A 20648-nucleotide genomic window follows, 5' to 3' on the forward strand; every position below is an offset into this window, starting at 1 on the left:
AACAACACCCCTAGTGGTAAAACAAGCAACTCACCTAATAAAAACACATGTGTGACTTAGGAAGAATTGTTTTCCTTCTTATTACATCAAACTCTTCTCCTGATGGCAACCTGAGTGTGCCACCTTGATTTTTCTCCTTGTGGTGCAACCTAGCTCAATCATCCTTAATTCAAAACTTGGGATCATCTACCCCTAGCTACATCACTCTCTTGTACCCACTCATCCTTGTTGGTTTTGTGGCCATGTCGACCATCTGTGTTGACAGGCTTAAAATGTCCAGACTTTGGCAGTTGATATCTAAGCAACCACCACTGTTATTGTTGACTTCAATGCATGGATCTCATCTATGCAACATCCTCTTTGACCTCCACATCCTGCATGTCTCAGTCAATCCTTGCAACTCATATATTGAACTTGATCTGGTATCCTATCCCATGTTCCAGCATCAGATCACTTCTTCCTCTTTTACCTCTTGTTTTTGTTTTCATCCAAGTTTATCTTCACAAAACCAAGAGTGGGAATGATGGATACATTTTGTAGCCATCATCTACCCTTGAGAACACTCCTCCCTAAATTAGTTTTTCCTCCTCAAAAACCCTATTGTATTCCTTCTCTAGTTTTGATCACAAAGCTACTTCTAGTTTTATAAATATTTTCAAGATATTTCTGCAAAGAAAACAAGGAACTGAAATGGGTTTTGTTTTCGTCCCATTTCTACCAAGTACTGATTTCTAAAACATCATTTTCTATCTTGCCTTCTTTTTAACAAAAGGCTTGTTTATGGTACTTATACCATTCCTGGTTTTCCTCTTGCTTATTTTACATTTTGAGAAAAACTCTACTTACTTGAGAAAGTAGGTAGAATATTTTGAACTCCTATGTTCCAATTAGTTTTATCTCAACAATTTCAAATTCCACTCCACTTAAGTTCATTCCCAATTGTCTCTAGACAATTGAGGTGTGTCATATACCTTTCAATTGAATTCTACTTCAAATGGCATCTCCTGCACATCTCTGATTCTGCCACATGGTATCCCCTCATTCTCCAATTTTTGATCATATGGATGATCATTTGATACTTTCAAATCACTTCCCAATTGACCTCTTTTGTGAAGAGCAACTTATATTCCATCATACCCATCCCAATCCTCTATTCTTTTCCATCATCACCTTGACCTCATAAATTGATGATTTATGTCAATATATTCATCTTTGTGAATATATAAATACTTCACTCACTATCTCTCTTAATCTTGCTCTATCATTGACTAAGCCACCATCACCATCCCATCTACCTTGACATGCTCATGCATTGTTGCACGTGGTCAACCCCAATATTTCCAAGATTGAAATCAAATGAAAACTTCTATTCATTAACTCTACCTTGGGAACTATCTTCATCATAAGTTGGTCTCCACCAAAGTGGTGGAGATTATTCTCATGGCACATGGCACATGCCACCCTCATACTCCTTTCTATCTTTATGTATTTACTCCTAATCTTATCATCATCAAAATCACTCATTGACATTACCTCCTCAACATCATGCCTTGATCTATTCACATGGATGTTGTGCATCTCTCTCTTTGTTCATTTTTGAGTAGAATACGGAGGAGCCGGCCATGGCAAGAATTTCGGCCAGCTATTGTCCTTCTTACTTTCTTCCTCCACAAGCATTGCCTCCCACCTAACCCAATCAATAAATGGGCAGCCACCTCCCTTGGCCAATGAAAAAAGGAGGCAGCCACCATCCTCCCTCTATTTAAAGAGCTTGGCCGGCCACCACCTCCACCTTTGGCCCTCATTTTTCTTCTCCCACTCCCTCACACTCTTCTCCTCCACCTCCCCACGAGCTGCTGCTCCTCCCAAGCTCCATGGCCGGCCATGGCCATGGAAACCTCTCCAAGATGCAACTCCCTCCTCTCCCAAGCTTCCCCTCACCATGAGAGCTTCCCTCTCACTCTCTTCTCCCCTAACCCTAGATGAATCCAGCCCTATTCCTCATTTCTCCTCTCACAATATTGGATCTTGATGCAGGTGCATGTTGGTCCAAGCATGGAGAAGGTTGAGCTATCCTCAGATCTGAAGTTCTTGAGCAAAGTTCGTCCAAAACCTTGCAGTAATTTCTGTATCTCGCTGTTTCAGATTCTGGTACGAACTTGTAAAATCCGCAAAATCTTGTGTGCAGATCCAAATCGAGTGATTCAAAGTTCCGCAGATAGATACGGAAAATATCTATAACTTGGCGTTGGTCTCATCCTCAAATTCGGTACGGATTTTGCAAGGTAAATAAAGTTCTGAAAACATGCAGAATCACTGTTTGTTAGATTTCTCCCGTTTTACAAAACCTTTTTGAGCAAACTCAACTTTGGGTGAAAGCCCTCTCCAATACCTTCATTTTGGCGGTGGTTTCACTTCGATTGACCTCCTGAAACTGAAACGGCTCACAGATCAAGATCTGGTCAGATCTGACTTTGTCGAATTAAACCAGGAGCTTGGAGACGAATTTTTGAATGAAACCAACTGGGTAAGAACCACCTATTCAATACCTTTCAGATGCAGCAGACCTCATATTTTTATGATTTGTGTATGATTTTTGATGAATTAAACTTGTTCTGTATGTTCTGCAGGCATGGCTGTTAGCTTTTAATTCATCAAAAATCCATTTTTGAACCTAATTGAGTGATTCCACTTCTGTAGGATTACTGAATGTTTTCTTAATCACCTCAAACAAGTTTCAAAACTTTATCTGTTCTGTAACTCCAGAAAGGAAGAAAATGGTACAGACATGCAGTAAATTTGTAAATCCATTTGTGAGAGTTTCAGAAATAATTTGAACCCAAATCCAATTGTGTATGCATCTCTGTTTCATTACCTTTCAAATGCAAGTGGCCTCATATTTTTAGGATTTTTCTACGATTTGTGGTTTACAGATCTTGTTTTCTGGACAGTCAGATTCAAAGAAATTCCTAAAATTGTAGGTTTAATATTTTTGGGTGATTCCAATTGTGTTAGTCTTGTTTTAGTACTGGCTATCTAGGAAAAATATTATTAGTCTCTGTTCATTCATATTTGTTGCTGTTAGTAATGTTTATGTGTGACATGCTTTGTTGAAGCAAAACTTTTCGGTTTATTTAAAACCCTTGACCAACTCTTTTTAGTAGAGATGGGCAACCTTTGTTTTATGCTTGCAAAACAAAACCTCTGCAACCTAACATTAGCTCTTTTGTTTTGCTTAAGTTTTCAAATGATGTGGAATATGGTTTGCTTCCTATTTTGGTTGTAGTGTTATGGGGACAAATTAAGTTAGGAAAACTGTTTTCTACTTTTCCAAAAATGTTTGAAAATGCATTGTGAATGTTTGTGAGGCCAAACTAATGCACTTGTCCTCTTTATGATGTTATCTACCAGGGGATACTTATTTTGTGCCATGGTGATACCTAGAGAGGCAATTGCTAAGTCGTGGCACTCTCATACCTTTACTAGGTAAATAAATTGGGTTCTCTTTTAGTTGCTTTGTAGTATCTATGAGTCCTTAGTATGTTATACCTTGGCTGCTTGGTTAGTTGTTGATTGTTGAATGTTGTCTTGTTGATGCAATGTGATTGATTGTGTTCCTTTTATATTTTCCGGCGATAGATGCGAACAATTCCGGAGAAGAAAAAGAAGTGGAATCGGACAAGGATTTTATTTATGTTGTTGGGATTCTTATATTGATGAAGTTGAAGAAGTACAGGGACAAATAAGCCAAGGCAAGCCATCTTTTGATCTCTGACTTGGTGTCTAGTTGGATGTCATTTGTTGATGTCCAAAACACCTTAATTCTATGTGTGTTATTCTCTCTATTTATGTCATCTATGTGTGATTGCAAGTGGGGTACTCCTTAGTGGTGATACTCCACTATTGTCCTTGTGTTATGGATGCATGGTATCATGGCCGTGCTATTCCAATTGGTTATCTTGTATGCTCAACTTGAGCATGTTCCATCTCAAGATAGTAACTTACACCACACTCACCACTTTTGTAGTATAGAGGTATCAATGTCATGATCTTGGTGTATTCTCAACTTGAGAGAAGTATGCCGTGTACCATATTGGAGAATATGTTGGATAGTGACACTCCACTATCTAATTTGTGTAGTTAGCACCACAAATCTGAAAGTATATTCCTCCTTGTGTTGTCATAATACATGCTTACCTTAAGCAAGTATGATCCACTTCACTACCCCTTTTATACCTCATCTATGGCATGATGACTCTCATCTCGGCCATAGTGCTATACTAGTTCAACTCATGAAACTTTAGGTTGGGAACCCCTCAAGGTTTACCTTGTTGTAAAAGTTTTGAGAAAACCTTGGGTGAGTCGACCTTACCCCAAGTGTATGGTTTATGAAAGGAAATGATCTTGACAAAGATGGTTGGAAAGAGGAAAGTGTGTGTGTGACTTGGGTTTTTGAGAAAAACGACACACGATTCTTTGTATTCGCCCGGAACAACTAAATCGCGCAACCACATTACCCCAACATGGGCACGGGGCTTAGCTCGTAGTTTGTTCTTTTTAACATGAGATACCTTCACCACTCTCTAGGAGGGTCACGATGACCTCTGACACCGGGTTGCGCTCTGAAGGAGGCAATACACTGCATTAACTTGCAGCCGGACGATTACTGAGGGTCTTCTGTCGTGGCGCCGGAGATACGCTCAAAAAGGAGGTATGCTGCCGGGGTGCCGAGAAGGGTTAAGCCCGCAGGGAAGGGCTCAGGTTAAGGGAGACAGGCGAAAGGCTATGTCCGAGTTTTTGTCATGGCATAGTTGATATGCGGGGATGATGCCCACATGATGAACTCGCGGATCTTGTGGGGAAAGTGTGCAAACTCTGCAGAGTCAAATCTATTCGAATAGCCGCGTCCGCGGTCATGGACGGTTGGGATGGCCGTTACCGAGCTGTGTTGAGTTTTGGTTTTGAAAATGATTTCCAAAGGAAATGTGTGTGTTGGATGTACCGGAAGGGTACGGAAAGGCTGGTGCCGACCATATGGAGATGGTCGAGGAAAAAGAAACAAAAATTGGGTGACCCTTCCTAGTGTTTCATGTGGGGAGACTCTTCTTCGATTAAGATATATGGATGTCGTAGTCTATCTTTGAAGTATCTTCTTTAACAAAGATATAGAGATGTCATAGGATCTTCTTAGTGTCCCCTTCAACTGTGATGTTGGGATGCTACATCCACAAGAGAAACTGATTCTCTTTCACATGCTATATCCACAAGAGAAACTATTCTTCCTCTCTTGTCTCTTTTAGCTAGCTCTGTTAGCATCTTTCTTGATGGTTTGCGAGTACAATTCCAAATGTACTCACGGCTTTGTCCCTGGCTATTTACTTGGCCAGACTTGGAGGAACACGACGGATGAAGAAGGAGTTGGCGACGTCTATGCGAGCTAGGAACGTCTTCCCAGTCAGTTGCCTGTAGGGTTATGGCAGATGACTTGGAGTGCTTATTCTGAAGTGATGATGCTACTCTGATGTTTAGTTAGGCCCTCTGAGGCTGTTATGTAAGTATTGGTCATGCGACCATGTTGTAATTTTCTTATTCCGCTTTGTAATGGATGGTGTAATTTGATATCAGTTCGGTTATGTGTTCACGACACACTGATCATGGGATCGTGAACTGTATACATAACAGGGTATTTCGGACAGCTAGTCCGGGGTCCCCACAGAGCTGGTATCAGAGCTATCCTGACTGTAGGAGACCTTAGTTAGCATGGACGTTAGTTAGGAAACAAGTACTTGGGAAAAACTATTTACGAAACAAATTCTTCTTTAGTCGGAAGTATAGCTTCTATTCCTGTTATTTATCCAAAGCTTCTAAATTCTTACCTCTCCGCTTTATAAAAAGGTTTGAAAATTCTTGCTCTACTGTCTCAACCACTTCAAACCTACATGTTGGACGATGTCCCCAACTCAGACTGGAGACTTGAAGTCGAAGATGGATCGACTTTTTATGAAGTCTCAAGTATCTCCAACAACAACTATTGAAGATTGGAGGCCGACTTAGTGTGCAGATAAAAGAGATAATAAGATCATGTCTTTGGTTTTCACCAAAGTATGTCAAAGATCTGACCTTGTTCCCCCGTGGACTTGCACTTTTTGCAGTCGTCAGGGATCAAGTCCTCAGTTTCTTGACTAGTTATTTTTAGGCCAGCCACGAGAAGATCTCGACTTCGGGAGCACCTCAACCGCTACCTCTACGAAGACCTCATATTTCCGGGATGTCGACACAAGAAGTTCTACACAGTTTTCCCCTCCACCTCAACATCAATGACTCAACACCCGGCCCCTTCGCCACCAAATGCTACAAGGATCCAAGTTGAAGTCTATGCCAGCAAGATGAAGACGTCGACATATGTGACCAGCCCCAAACCTATAGGATGGATAGGAAAAACTCAATCGCTTCGATTGAGCTACCCCCACGTGTTAGGTATCTCTAGATACTTAGAGTGCCTTGTTTGGTGTGCTGATTGCTTGTAGTTCCCTAGTGTGCTGTCTTGAGTGTTTGTATCTATTTGTTGTGTGCATGTGTGTCTTGCTATTTAGACGTTCCCGCCCTTTTCAATTTGTTTGAAATTTGTAAAACAGAAATTAAAAATGGAAATTTGTAAGTGTACTGTTTTGCTAATAAAAATAGTTTGGTAGCTCCGATTGATGTGATTCAAATTGCACTAGAACCAGTATGAAATTATCTTTCAGATGCCACTGACCGTGTATTTTTAGGAGTTTTGTACGATTTTTAATAAATAAAACTTGATCACTGTTTCTGGTTAGTATTTTGAGTCTCAAAAATTGAAAAATAAATATTTTTGAATGATTCCAATTGTGTTGATCTTGTTTTGTTACTGTGCATCTAGGAAAAATACTAGTAGCCTCTGTTAGTGGTATTTTGTCTCTGGTTATTATTGTATGGGTGTCGCATGCTATGATAGGATTAAAGTTTGCCTCGCCGGTGTATTGCTAACTGCTAGTTAGTTGGGTAGATTAACGAAAGACTCTAACTCTAAACCCGTTAGCAGTTGTTTCTCAACCGTCAGGGAAACTAACTCATACCCCTATATACACCGACTACTTTCAAGATCAGCTGGAGCGACTCTACCACGCCAACGAAGCAAAAGCCCCTACCTTCAAGAGTGACTGCACCTCGGCGAGAAGACTTACTAACTTGGTCCAACCTTGGTATATAATCGCGCTAACCTCGAGGATATCTTCTTAAAAACCACCCTCTAACACACCATCTAACAAGGTGAGGGAACAATAGCGTCAAAGCCGAGCTACATCACATGGTTCGTCTGGTCCTCATCAAGTGAAGACTCCGGAAGATACCTCAAGAACTCAAGACTAGGTGCAACTTACCGCTCAACAATTGTTGTACGTCAGCACCAACCCGCAAGCTGAAGATTGTCTTCGACGACCTCTATTGCTGTTTCATATGGATACCAACTAGGTGTTTCATCAACTTACTAACTCACCGCGCATCCCATATGGTTTAGTTAACACGTGAGTGCCTCTCGAAGATGTGGACTGCACGTCGCCCCGAAGATTCTACAACTGAATAACGGAAGATCGACGACTCCTTCAGAAGCCCCGACAGGACCGCAAGGCAGAGGCCCTGAGTTTTTCCGAGAACCCGATGAAAAATCTTAAGGGTGGAAGACTTCGTCTTCCACTAAAAGTTGGAGCTAACCCTAACATTTTAAACCTTTCTAACACACCGTTGGAAACGTGGGATGCACCAACCCCTCTTGAAGCCATGGACTACACAACGCCCTCTGAAGATGTTTTCAACTCAAGACAGGAGATCAATGACTTCTCCAAGGAGCGCCCGACAAGACCGTGGCCGAAGCTTATAGTTTTTAACACCCTTCCCCGATGAACAATTTTAAGGGTGGAAGACTTCGTCTTCCACTAAATTTAAGCTAACTCTAAAAAGTTTTCAACCCCGCTAAGGCACCATTGGAGTGCACTAAATTTTCTGAGTCGTGAGCTCCACTAGGGTCGTTAAGAAGCTACAGGTCTAACATCTGCATGGAGTAGTCAACCTCTTCATGAAGCTCGCCACCGGCAGAAATCCATCATGTCTCCCAGAAGATGAAGCAACGACCTTCTCTATAACGACACGTCTACAGAAGAATGGAGTCTAACTTTCGTTAAGTTTTACAACCCCTCTAGTTCTGCGCTCAGTAATCTCGGGACGAGATTATTTTAAGGGTGGAAGATCTGTAACACCCCAACTTTTGCAAACTTGTTTAATTGTCCATATTTCAAAAATTAGGGGGAACAAATTTTTTTTTTTTTTTAGACTAATTAAGATGAATTGCCTTGATCTGTTTGTTATGATGAATTGCCTTGATCTGTTGGTAGATAAATTATCTTGATTTGCTTGCGAGTTTTGTCTTGAGCTACATCAAAGAACAACACCCCTAGTGGTAAAACAAGCAACTCACCTAATAAAAACACATGTGTGACTTAGGAAGAATTGTTTTCCTTCTTATTACATCAAACTCTTCTCCTGATGGCAACCTGAGTGTGCCACCTTGATTTTTCTCCTTGTGGTGCAACCTAGCTCAATCATCCTTAATTCAAAACTTGGGATCATCTACCCCTAGCTACATCACTCTCTTGTACCCACTCATCCTTGTTGGTTTTGTGGCCATGTCGACCATCTGTGTTGACAGGCTTAAAATGTCCAGACTTTGGCAGTTGATATCTAAGCAACCACCACTGTTATTGTTGACTTCAATGCATGGATCTCATCTATGCAACATCCTCTTTGACCTCCACGTCCTGCATGTCTCAGTCAATCCTTGCAACTCATATATTGAACTTGATCTGGTATCCTATCCCATGTTCCAGCATCAGATCACTTCTTCCTCTTTTACCTCTTGTTTTTGTTTTCATCCAAGTTTATCTTCACAAAACCAAGAGTGGGAATGATGGATACATTTTGTAGCCATCATCTACCCTTGAGAACACTCCTCCCTAAATTAGTTTTTCCTCCTCAAAAACCCTATTGTATTCCTTCTCTAGTTTTGATCACAAAGCTACTTCTAGTTTTATAAATATTTTCAAGATATTTCTGCAAAGAAAACAAGGAACTGAAATGGGTTTTGTTTTCGTCCCATTTCTACCAAGTACTGATTTCTAAAACATCATTTTCTATCTTGCCTTCTTTTTAACAAAAGGCTTGTTTATGGTACTTATACCATTCCTGGTTTTCCTCTTGCTTATTTTACATTTTGAGAAAAACTCTACTTACTTGAGAAAGTAGGTAGAATATTTTGAACTCCTATGTTCCAATTAGTTTTATCTCAACAATTTCAAATTCCACTCCACTTAAGTTCATTCCCAATTGTCTCTAGACAATTGAGGTGTGTCATATACCTTTCAATTGAATTCTACTTCAAATGGCATCTCCTGCACATCTCTGATTCTGCCACATGGTATCCCCTCATTCTCCAATTTTTGATCATATGGATGATCATTTGATACTTTCAAATCACTTCCCAATTGACCTCTTTTGTGAAGAGCAACTTATATTCCATCATACCCATCCCAATCCTCTATTCTTTTCCATCATCACCTTGACCTCATAAATTGATGATTTATGTCAATATATTCATCTTTGTGAATATATAAATACTTCACTCACTATCTCTCTTAATCTTGCTCTATCATTGACTAAGCCACCATCACCATCCCATCTACCTTGACATGCTCATGCATTGTTGCACGTGGTCAACCCCAATATTTCCAAGATTGAAATCAAATGAAAACTTCTATTCATTAACTCTACCTTGGGAACTATCTTCATCATAAGTTGGTCTCCACCAAAGTGGTGGAGATTATTCTCATGGCACATGGCACATGCCACCCTCATACTCCTTTCTATCTTTATGTATTTACTCCTAATCTTATCATCATCAAAATCACTCATTGACATTACCTCCTCAACATCATGCCTTGATCTATTCACATGGATGTTGTGCATCTCTCTCTTTGTTCATTTTTGAGTAGAATACGGAGGAGCCGGCCATGGCAAGAATTTCGGCCAGCTATTGTCCTTCTTACTTTCTTCCTCCACAAGCATTGCCTCCCACCTAACCCAATCAATAAATGGGCAGCCACCTCCCTTGGCCAATGAAAAAGGAGGCAGCCACCATCCTCCCTCTATTTAAAGAGCTTGGCCGGCCACCACCTCCACCTTTGGCCCTCATTTTTCTTCTCCCACTCCCTCACACTCTTCTCCTCCACCTCCCCACGAGCTGCTGCTCCTCCCAAGCTCCATGGCCGGCCATGGCCATGGAAACCTCTCCAAGATGCAACTCCCTCCTCTCCCAAGCTTCCCCTCACCATGAGAGCTTCCCTCTCACTCTCTTCTCCCCTAACCCTAGATGAATCCAGCCCTATTCCTCATTTCTCCTCTCACAATATTGGATCTTGATGCAGGTGCATGTTGGTCCAAGCATGGAGAAGGTTGAGCTATCCTCAGATCTGAAGTTCTTGAGCAAAGTTCGTCCAAAACCTTGCAGTAATTTCTGTATCTCGCTGTTTCAGATTCTGGTACGAACTTGTAAAATCCGCAAAATCTTGTGTGCAGATCCAAATCGAGTGATTCAAAGTTCCGCAGATAGATACGGAAAATATCTATAACTTGGCGTTGGTCTCATCCTCAAATTCGGTACGGATTTTGCAAGGTAAATAAAGTTCTGAAAACATGCAGAATCACTGTTTGTTAGATTTCTCCCGTTTTACAAAACCTTTTTGAGCAAACTCAACTTTGGGTGAAAGCCCTCTCCAATACCTTCATTTTGGCGGTGGTTTCACTTCGATTGACCTCCTGAAACTGAAATGGCTCACAGATCAAGATCTGGTCAGATCTGACTTTGTCGAATTAAACCAGGAGCTTGGAGACGAATTTTTGAATGAAACCAACTGGGTAAGAACCACCTATTCAATACCTTTCAGATGCAGCAGACCTCATATTTTTATGATTTGTGTATGATTTTTGATGAATTAAACTTGTTCTGTATGTTCTGCAGGCATGGCTGTTAGCTTTTAATTCATCAAAAATCCATTTTTGAACCTAATTGAGTGATTCCACTTCTGTAGGATTACTGAATGTTTTCTTAATCACCTCAAACAAGTTTCAAAACTTTTCTGTTCTGTAACTCCAGAAAGGAAGAAAATGGTACAGACATGCAGTAAATTTGTAAATCCATTTGTGAGAGTTTCAGAAATAATTTGAACCCAAATCCAATTGTGTATGCATCTCTGTTTCATTACCTTTCAAATGCAAGTGGCCTCATATTTTTAGGATTTTTCTACGATTTGTGGTTTACAGATCTTGTTTTCTGGACAGTCAGATTCAAAGAAATTCCTAAAATTGTAGGTTTAATATTTTTGGGTGATTCCAATTGTGTTAGTCTTGTTTTAGTACTGGCTATCTAGGAAAAATATTATTAGTCTCTGTTCATTCATATTTGTTGCTGTTAGTAATGTTTATGTGTGACATGCTTTGTTGAAGCAAAACTTTTCGGTTTATTTAAAACCCTTGACCAACTCTTTTTAGTAGAGATGGGCAACCTTTGTTTTATGCTTGCAAAACAAAACCTCTGCAACCTAACATTAGCTCTTTTGTTTTGCTTAAGTTTTCAAATGATGTGGAATATGGTTTGCTTCCTATTTTGGTTGTAGTGTTATGGGAACAAATTAAGTTAGGAAAACTGTTTTCTACTTTTCCAAAAATGTTTGAAAATGCATTGTGAATGTTTGTGAGGCCAAACTAATGCACTTGTCCTCTTTATGATGTTATCTACCAGGGGATACTTATTTTGTGCCATGGTGATACCTAGAGAGGCAATTGCTAAGTCGTGGCACTCTCATACCTTTACTAGGTAAATAAATTGGGTTCTCTTTTAGTTGCTTTGTAGTATCTATGAGTCCTTAGTATGTTATACCTTGGCTGCTTGGTTAGTTGTTGATTGTTGAATGTTGTCTTGTTGATGCAATGTGATTGATTGTGTTCCTTTTATATTTTCCGGCGATAGATGCGAACAATTCCGGAGAAGAAAAAGAAGTGGAATCGGACAAGGATTTTATTTATGTTGTTGGGATTCTTATATTGATGAAGTTGAAGAAGTACAGGGACAAATAAGCCAAGGCAAGCCATCTTTTGATCTCTGACTTGGTGTCTAGTTGGATGTCATTTGTTGATGTCCAAAACACCTTAATTCTATGTGTGTTATTCTCTCTATTTATGTCATCTATGTGTGATTGCAAGTGGGGTACTCCTTAGTGGTGATACTCCACTATTGTCCTTGTGTTATGGATGCATGGTATCATGGCCGTGCTATTCCAATTGGTTATCTTGTATGCTCAACTTGAGCATGTTCCATCTCAAGATAGTAACTTACACCACACTCACCACTTTTGTAGTATAGAGGTATCAATGTCATGATCTTGGTGTATTCTCAACTTGAGAGAAGTATGCCGTGTACCATATTGGAGAATATGTTGGATAGTGACACTCCACTATCTAATTTGTGTAGTTAGCACCACAAATCTGAAAGTATATTCCTCCTTGTGTTGTCATAATACATGCTTACCTTAAGCAAGTATGATCCACTTCACTACCCCTTTTATACCTCATCTATGGCATGATGACTCTCATCTCGGCCATAGTGCTATACTAGTTCAACTCATGAAACTTTAGGTTGGGAACCCCTCAAGGTTTACCTTGTTGTAAAAGTTTTGAGAAAACCTTGGGTGAGTCGACCTTACCCCAAGTGTATGGTTTATGAAAGGAAATGATCTTGACAAAGATGGTTGGAAAGAGGAAAGTGTGTGTGTGACTTGGGTTTTTGAGAAAAACGACACACGATTCTTTGTATTCGCCCGGAACAACTAAATCGCGCAACCACATTACCCCAACATGGGCACGGGGCTTAGCTCGTAGTTTGTTCTTTTTAACATGAGATACCTTCACCACTCTCTAGGAGGGTCACGATGACCTCTGACACCGGGTTGCGCTCTGAAGGAGGCAATACACTGCATTAACTTGCAGCCGGACGATTGCGAGGTCTTCTGTCGTGGCGCCGGAGATACGCTCAAAAAGGAGGTATGCTGCCGGGGTGCCGAGAAGGGTTAAGCCCGCAGGGAAGGGCTCAGGTTAAGGGAGACAGGCGAAAGGCTATGTCCGAGTTTTTGTCATGGCATAGTTGATATGCGGGGATGATGCCCACATGATGAACTCGCGGATCTTGTGGGGAAAGTGTGCAAACTCTGCAGAGTCAAATCTATTCGAATAGCCGCGTCCGCGGTCATGGACGGTTGGGATGGCCGTTACCGAGCTGTGTTGAGTTTTGGTTTTGAAAATGATTTCCAAAGGAAATGTGTGTGTTGGATGTACCGGAAGGGTACGGAAAGGCTGGTGCCGACCATATGGAGATGGTCGAGGAAAAAGAAACAAAAATTGGGTGACCCTTCCTAGTGTTTCATGTGGGGAGACTCTTCTTCGATTAAGATATATGGATGTCGTAGTCTATCTTTGAAGTATCTTCTTTAACAAAGATATAGAGATGTCATAGGATCTTCTTAGTGTCCCCTTCAACTGTGATGTTGGGATGCTACATCCACAAGAGAAACTGATTCTCTTTCACATGCTATATCCACAAGAGAAACTATTCTTCCTCTCTTGTCTCTTTTAGCTAGCTCTGTTAGCATCTTTCTTGATGGTTTGCGAGTACAATTCCAAATGTACTCACGGCTTTGTCCCTGGCTATTTACTTGGCCAGACTTGGAGGAACACGATGGATGAAGAAGGAGTTGGCGACGTCTATGCGAGCTAGGAACGTCTTCCCGATCGATTGCACGTAGGGTTATGGCAGATGACTTGGGTACTGCGCTGCTGAAGTGATGATGCTACTCTGATGTTTAGTTAGGCCCTCTGAGGCTGTTATGTAAGTATTGGTCATGCGACCATGTTGTAATTTTCTTATTCCGCTTTGTAATGGATGGTGTAATTTGATATCAGTTCGGTTATGTGTTCACGACACACTGATCATGGGATCGTGAACTGTATACATAACAGGGTATTTCGGACAGCTAGTCCGGGGTCCCCACAGGCGTCGCCCCCTCCTGGCCGTGCCAGTGGATGGGGAGGAGGCCGTGGGCCTCCTCTGGCCTGGCCCTTCTGGCTCCGTGGGTCTTCTGGCGAAATAGAATTTCTGTAATTTTTCTGGATTTTTCCGAGCACTTTGGTTTTTTGGGTCTTTTCTGCAATAAACAGACATAATAAACAGAAACTGGCACTGTGGCATCTTGTTAATAGGTTAGTCCAATAAATGGCATAATATGATATAAAGTGCATAAAAAACATGTATCTATTGGCATAAAACTAGCATGGACCATAAGAAATTATAGATACGTTGGAGACGTATCAAGCATCCCCAAGCTTAGTTCCTACTCGCCCTCGAGTAGGTAAACGAAAAGAATAATTTCTGAAGTGACATGCTACCAACATAATCTTGATCAATACTATTGTAAAGCATATGAGATGAATGAAGTGACTCAAAGAAATGGTCTATAGTTGGTTAACAAAAAGATAATGACTAAACAACTGAATCATATAGCAAAAAAATTTCATGAATATTACTTTCAGGACAAGCATCAAAAAGTCTTGCATAAGAGCTAACTCATAAAGCAATAGATTCTTAATAAAAGATTTTGAAGCAAAACAAAGGAAGATTTAAGTTTCAACAATTGCTTTCAACTTTTAACATGTATATCTCATGGATAATTGTCAACACAAAGTAATATAATAAGTGCAATAAGAAAGCATGTAAGAATCAATGCACACAAAGTTGACACAGGTGTTTGCTTCTAAGATAGAAAGAGGTAGGTAAACTGACTCAACATAAAGTAAAAGATAGGCCCTTCGCAGAGGGAAGCAGGGATTAAATCATGTGCTAGAGCTTTTTAAGTTTTTGAAATCATAAAGAGAGCATTAAAAATAAAGTTTTGAGAGGTGTTTGTTGTTGTCAACGAATGGTAGTGGGCACTCTAACCTCCTTGTCAAATAGACTTTCAAAGAGCGGCTCCCATGAAGGACGTTATCTCTACTAGCAAGGTAGATCATCCCTCTTCTCTTTTGTTTACACATGTATTTTAGTTTTATTTATAGATGACACTCCTCCCAACCTTTTGCTTTCACAAGCCATGGCTAACCGAATCCTCGGGTGCCTTCCAACATTTCACATACCATGGAGGAGTGTCTATTGCAAAATTAAGTTTCTTACTAATAAATCAGGGCAAAACATGTGAAGAGAATTATTAATGAAAGTTAATTAATTGGGGCTGGACACCCCGTTGCCAGCTCTTTTTGCAAAATTATTGGATAAGCGGATCTATATGCCACTAGTCCATTGGTGAAAGTCTTCCCAATAAGATTGAAAGATAAAACACCACATACTTCATCATGAGCTATAAAACATTGACACAAATAAGGAGTAATAAAGTTTTGAATTGTTTAAAGGTAGCACATGAAGTATTTACTTGGAATGGCAGAAAAATACCACATAGTAGGTAGTTATGGTGGACACAAATGGCATAGGTTTTGGCTCATGGTTTTGGATGCACGAGAAGCATTCCCTCTCAGTACAAGGCTTTTGCTAGCAAGGTTATTTAAAGCAAACACAAGTATAAACTGGTACAACAAAACTTACATAAGAACATATTGCAAGCATTATAAGACTCTACACTGTCTTCCTTGTTGCTCAAACACTTTTACCAGAAAATATTTAGACCTTAGAGAGACCAATCATGCAAACCAAATTTCAACAAGCTCCACGGTAGTTCTCCACTAATAGGTTTAAACTACATGATGCAAGAGCTTAAATATGATCTACTTGAGAGCTCAAAACAATTGCCAAGTATCAAATTATCCAAGACAGTATACCAACTACCACATGCAGCATTTTCTGTTTCCAACCAAATAGCAATAAGTGCTGCGGCTTTCAGCTTTCGCCATGAACATTAAAAATAAAACAAAGAACACAAGTGTTCAAATGAAAAAGTGGAGTGTGTCTCTCTCCCACACAAGCATGTTATGATCCGATTTATTCAGAAAAATAAAATAACAAACGAGAATAAAAGCACACGGATGCTCCAAATAAAGCACATAAGATGTGACAGAATTAAAATATAATTTCACTAGAGGTGACCTGATAAGTTGTTGATGAAGAAGGGGATGCCTTGGGCATCCCCAAGCTTAGACGCTTGAGTCTTCTCGAAATATGCAGGGATGAACCACGGGGGCATCCCTAAGCTTAGACTTTTCACTCTTCTTGATCATATTATATCATCCTCCTCTCTTGATCCTTGAAAACTTCCTTCACACCAAACTCAAAGCAATCTCATTAGAGGGTTAGTGCATAATCAAAAATTCACATGTTCAGCAAGGACACAATCATTCCCAACACTTCTTGACAGTACACAAGGTTACTGAAATTTAATGGAGCAAAGAAATCCACTCAAACACAGTAAAAGAGGCAATGTGAAATAAAAGGCAGAATCTCTCAAAAACAGAACAGTCCGTAAAGTCGAATTTTTTATAGGCACTTAACATGCTCAGATGGAAAAGCTCTTGTTGAATAAAAGTTGCGTACGTATCTGAGGATTACTCATGAATTTTTCAGGATTTTTCGATTTTTCTAGAGAGAGAAAAACTCAAAACCATGACAGCTAAAAATCTGTTTCTGCGCAAAAATCCAAATCTAGTATCAACTTTCTATCAAAGACTTTACTTGGCACAACAATGCAATAAAATAAAGATACAAAGGTATTGCTACAGTAGTAACAAGCACCTTGACTCAAATATAAAACAAAAATTGCAGAAATAAAATAATGGGTTGTCTCCCATAAGCGCTTTTCTTTAACGCCTTTCAGCTAGGCGCAGAAAGTGTAAATCAAGTAACATCAAGAGAAGAAGCATAAACATCATAATTTGTTCTAATAATAGAATCAAAAGGCATCTTCATTCTCTTTCTAGGGAAGTGTTCCATACCTTTCTTAAGAGGGAATTGATATTTAATATTTCGTTCTTTCATATCAATAATAGTACCAACGGTTCGAAGAAAGGGTCTTCCCAAAACAATAGGACAAGATGCATTGCATTCAATATCAAAAACAACAAAATCAACGGGGACAAGGTTATTGTTAACTGTAATGTGAACATTGTCAATTCTCCCCAAAGGTTTCTTTATAGAATTATCGGCAAGATTAACATCCAAATAACAACATTCCAAAGGTGGCAAGTCAAGCATATCATAAAGTTTCTTAGACATAACAGAAATACTTGCACCAAAATCACATAAAGCATTACAATCAAAATCATTGACCTCCATTTTAATGATGGGCTCCCAACCATCTTCCAACTTCCTAGGGATAGAAGCTTCAAGTTTTAATTCCTCTTCCCTAGCTTTAATGAGAGCATTTGTAATATGTTTTGTAAAGGCCAAGTTTATAGCACTAGTATTAGGACTTATAGCAAGTTTTTGCAAGAACTTAATAACTTCAGAAATATGACAATTATCAAAATCAAAACCATTACGATCTAAAGCAATGGGACCATTGTCCCCAACACTTTGAAAAATTTCAGCACTTTTATCACAAATAGTTTCAGCAGTTTTAGGCAATTTTGCACGCTTTGTAGTAGAAGTAGAAACATTGCCAACACCAATTATTTTACCATTGATAGTAGGAGGTTTAGCAACATGTGAAACATCAACATTACTAGTGGTGGTAATAGTCCAAACTCTAGCTATATTATTCTCTTTAGCAAGTTTTCCTTCTCTTTCCCACCTAGCATGCAATTCAGCCATCAATATAATATTGTCATTAATTCGAACTTGAATAGCATTTGTTGTAGCAAATGACTTAGTATCTTTAAATTCATTAGGCATAACTTTCAGTTTTAAAATATCAACATCAATAGCAAGACTATCAACCTTAGAAGCAAGAACATCAATTTTACCAAACTTTTCCTCAACAGATTTGTTAAAAGCAGTTTGTGTACTAATAAATTATTTAAGCATGACTTGAAGATCAGAGGGTACACTCCTACTATTGTTGTAAGAATTACCATCACCACTACCACTATTAGAAGGATATGGCCTATAGTTGTTGTTACCAAAATTATTCCTATAAGCATTGTTGTTGAAATTATTATTTTTAATGAAGTTCACATCAACATGCTCTTCTTGAGAAACCAATGAAGATAAAAGAACATTATTAGGATCAACATGAGATTTACCATTAACAAGCATAGACATAATAACATCAATCTTATCACTCAAGGAAGATGTTTCTTCAACAGAATTTACCTTCTTACCTTGAGGAGTCCTTTCAGTGTGCCATTCAGAGTAGTTGATCATCATATCATCAAGAAGCTTTGTTGTAGCACCCAAAGTGATGGACATAAAAGTACCTCCAGCAGCTAAATCCAATAGGTTCCTTGAAGAAAAATTTAATCCTGCATAAAAGGTTTGGATGATCATCCAAGTAGTTAGTCCATGGGTGGGGCAATTCTTTACCAAAAATTTCATTCTGTCCCATGTTTGGGCAACATGTTCATTATCCAATTTCTTAAAATTCATAATGCTATTTCTCAGAGATATAATTTTAGCAGGAGGATAATATTTTCCAATGAAAGCATCTTTACATTTAGTCCATGAACTAATACTATTTTTAGGCAAAGATAGCAACCAATCTTTAGCTCTTCCTCTCAAGGAGAAAGGAAACAATTTCAGTTTTATAATATCCCCATCTATATAATTATACTTTTGCATTTCACAAAGTTCAACAAAATTATTAAGATGGGAAGCGGCATCATCAGTACTAACACCAGAAAATTGCTCTCTCATAACAAGATTTAGTAAAGCAGGTTTAATTTCATAAAATTCTGCTGTAGAAGCAGGTGGAGCAATAGGAGTGCATATGAAATCATTATTATTTGTGCTAGTGAAGTCACACAACTTAGTGTTCTGAGGAGTACTCATTTTAAAAATAAATAAAGCAAAACCGAATTAAATAAAGTAAAAGAAGTAACTAATTTTTTGTGTTTTTGATATAAAGAAAGCAAACAAGACAGAAAATAAAATAAAGCAAGACAATAAACAAAGTAAAGAGATTGGGTGTGAGAGACTCCCCTTGCAGCGTGTGTTGATTTCCCCGGCAACGGCGCCAGAAAAGTAGCTTGATGTCTACACACGTTTTCTATTTCTGTAGACAGTGTTGGGCCTCCAAGAGCAGAGGTTTGTAGAACAGTGATGCTGGCGCGCAGTTAACGTGCCCGTTGGGAACCCCAAGAGGAAGGTGTGATGCGTACAACGGCAAGTTTTCCCTCAGTAAGAAGCCATGGTTTATCGAACCAGTAGGAGCCAAGAAGCACGTTGAAGGTTGATGGCGGCGGAGTGTAGTGCGGCGCAACACCAGGGATTCCGGCGCCAACGTGGAACCTGCACAACACAACCAAAGTACTTTGTCCCAACGTAACAGTGAGGTTGTCAATCTCACCGGCTTGCTGTAACAAAGGATTAGATGTATAGTGTGGATGATGATGTTTGCAGAGAACAGTAGAACGAGTATTGCAGTAGATTGTATTCGATGTAAAGAATGGACCGGGGTCCATAGCTCACTAGTGGTGTCTCTCCGATAAGAATAAGCATGTTGGGTGAACAAATTACAGTTGGGCAATTGACAAATAAAGAGGGCATGACCATGCACATACATGTTATGATGAGTAGTGTGAGATTTAATTGGGCATTACGACAAAGTACATAGACCGCTATCCAGCATGCATCTATGCCTAAAAAGTCCACCTTCAGGTTATCATCCGAACCCCCTCCAGTATTAAGTTGTAAACAACAGACAATTGCATTAAGTATGGTGCGTAATGTAATCAACAAATATATCCTTAGACATAGCATTGATGTTTTATCCCTAGTGGCAACAGCACATCCACAACCTTAGAACTTTCTGTCACTGTCCCAGATTTAATGGAGGCATGAACCCACTATCGAGCATAAATACTCCCTCTTGGAGTTACAAGCAAAAACTTGGCCAGAGCCTCTACTAGCAACGGAGAGCATGCAAGATCATAAACAACACATAGATGATAGATTGATAATCAACATAACATAGCATTCACTATTCATCGGATCCCAACAAACACAACATGTAGCATTACAGATAAATGATCTTGATCATGTTAGGCAGCTCACAAGATCCAACCATGATAGCACAATTAGGAGAAGACAACCATCTAGCTACTGCTATGGACCCATAGTCCAGGGGTGAACTACTCACACATCACTCCGGAGGCGACCATGGCGGTGAAGAGTCCTCCGGGAGATGATTCCCCTCTCCGGCAGGGTGCCGGAGGCGATCTGCTGAATCCCCCAAGATGGGATTGGCAGCGGCGGCGTCTCTGGAAGGTTTTCCGTATCGTGGCTCTCGGTACTGGAACTATTATCGACGAAGGCTTAAGTAGGCGGAAGGGTAGGTCAGGGGGCGCCACGAGGGCCCCACACGCCAGGCCGG

At 39.8% G+C, this 20648-nt stretch overlaps 2 long non-coding RNA genes across 2 annotated transcripts; both read left to right on the plus strand.

Annotated features, from left to right (window-relative positions):
* The first annotated feature begins 1554 nt into the window (after window positions 1-1554).
* LOC127342285 (uncharacterized) lies at window positions 1555-5476 on the plus strand. The gene is made up of 5 exons (XR_007876498.2): window positions 1555-2100; window positions 2189-2285; window positions 2451-2527; window positions 3412-3486; window positions 3640-5476. It is a non-coding gene; the product is annotated as an uncharacterized lncRNA (long non-coding RNA).
* A 4789-nt stretch (window positions 5477-10265) lies between these two features.
* LOC127342286 (uncharacterized) lies at window positions 10266-13093 on the plus strand. The gene is made up of 5 exons (XR_007876499.2): window positions 10266-10559; window positions 10648-10744; window positions 10910-10986; window positions 11870-11944; window positions 12098-13093. It is a non-coding gene; the product is annotated as an uncharacterized lncRNA (long non-coding RNA).
* The last annotated feature ends 7555 nt before the right edge of the window (window positions 13094-20648 follow it).

The sequence above is a fragment of the Lolium perenne genome, chromosome 3 (genome assembly GCF_019359855.2).
Source record: "Lolium perenne isolate Kyuss_39 chromosome 3, Kyuss_2.0, whole genome shotgun sequence".
NCBI lineage: Eukaryota > Viridiplantae > Streptophyta > Magnoliopsida > Poales > Poaceae > Lolium > Lolium perenne.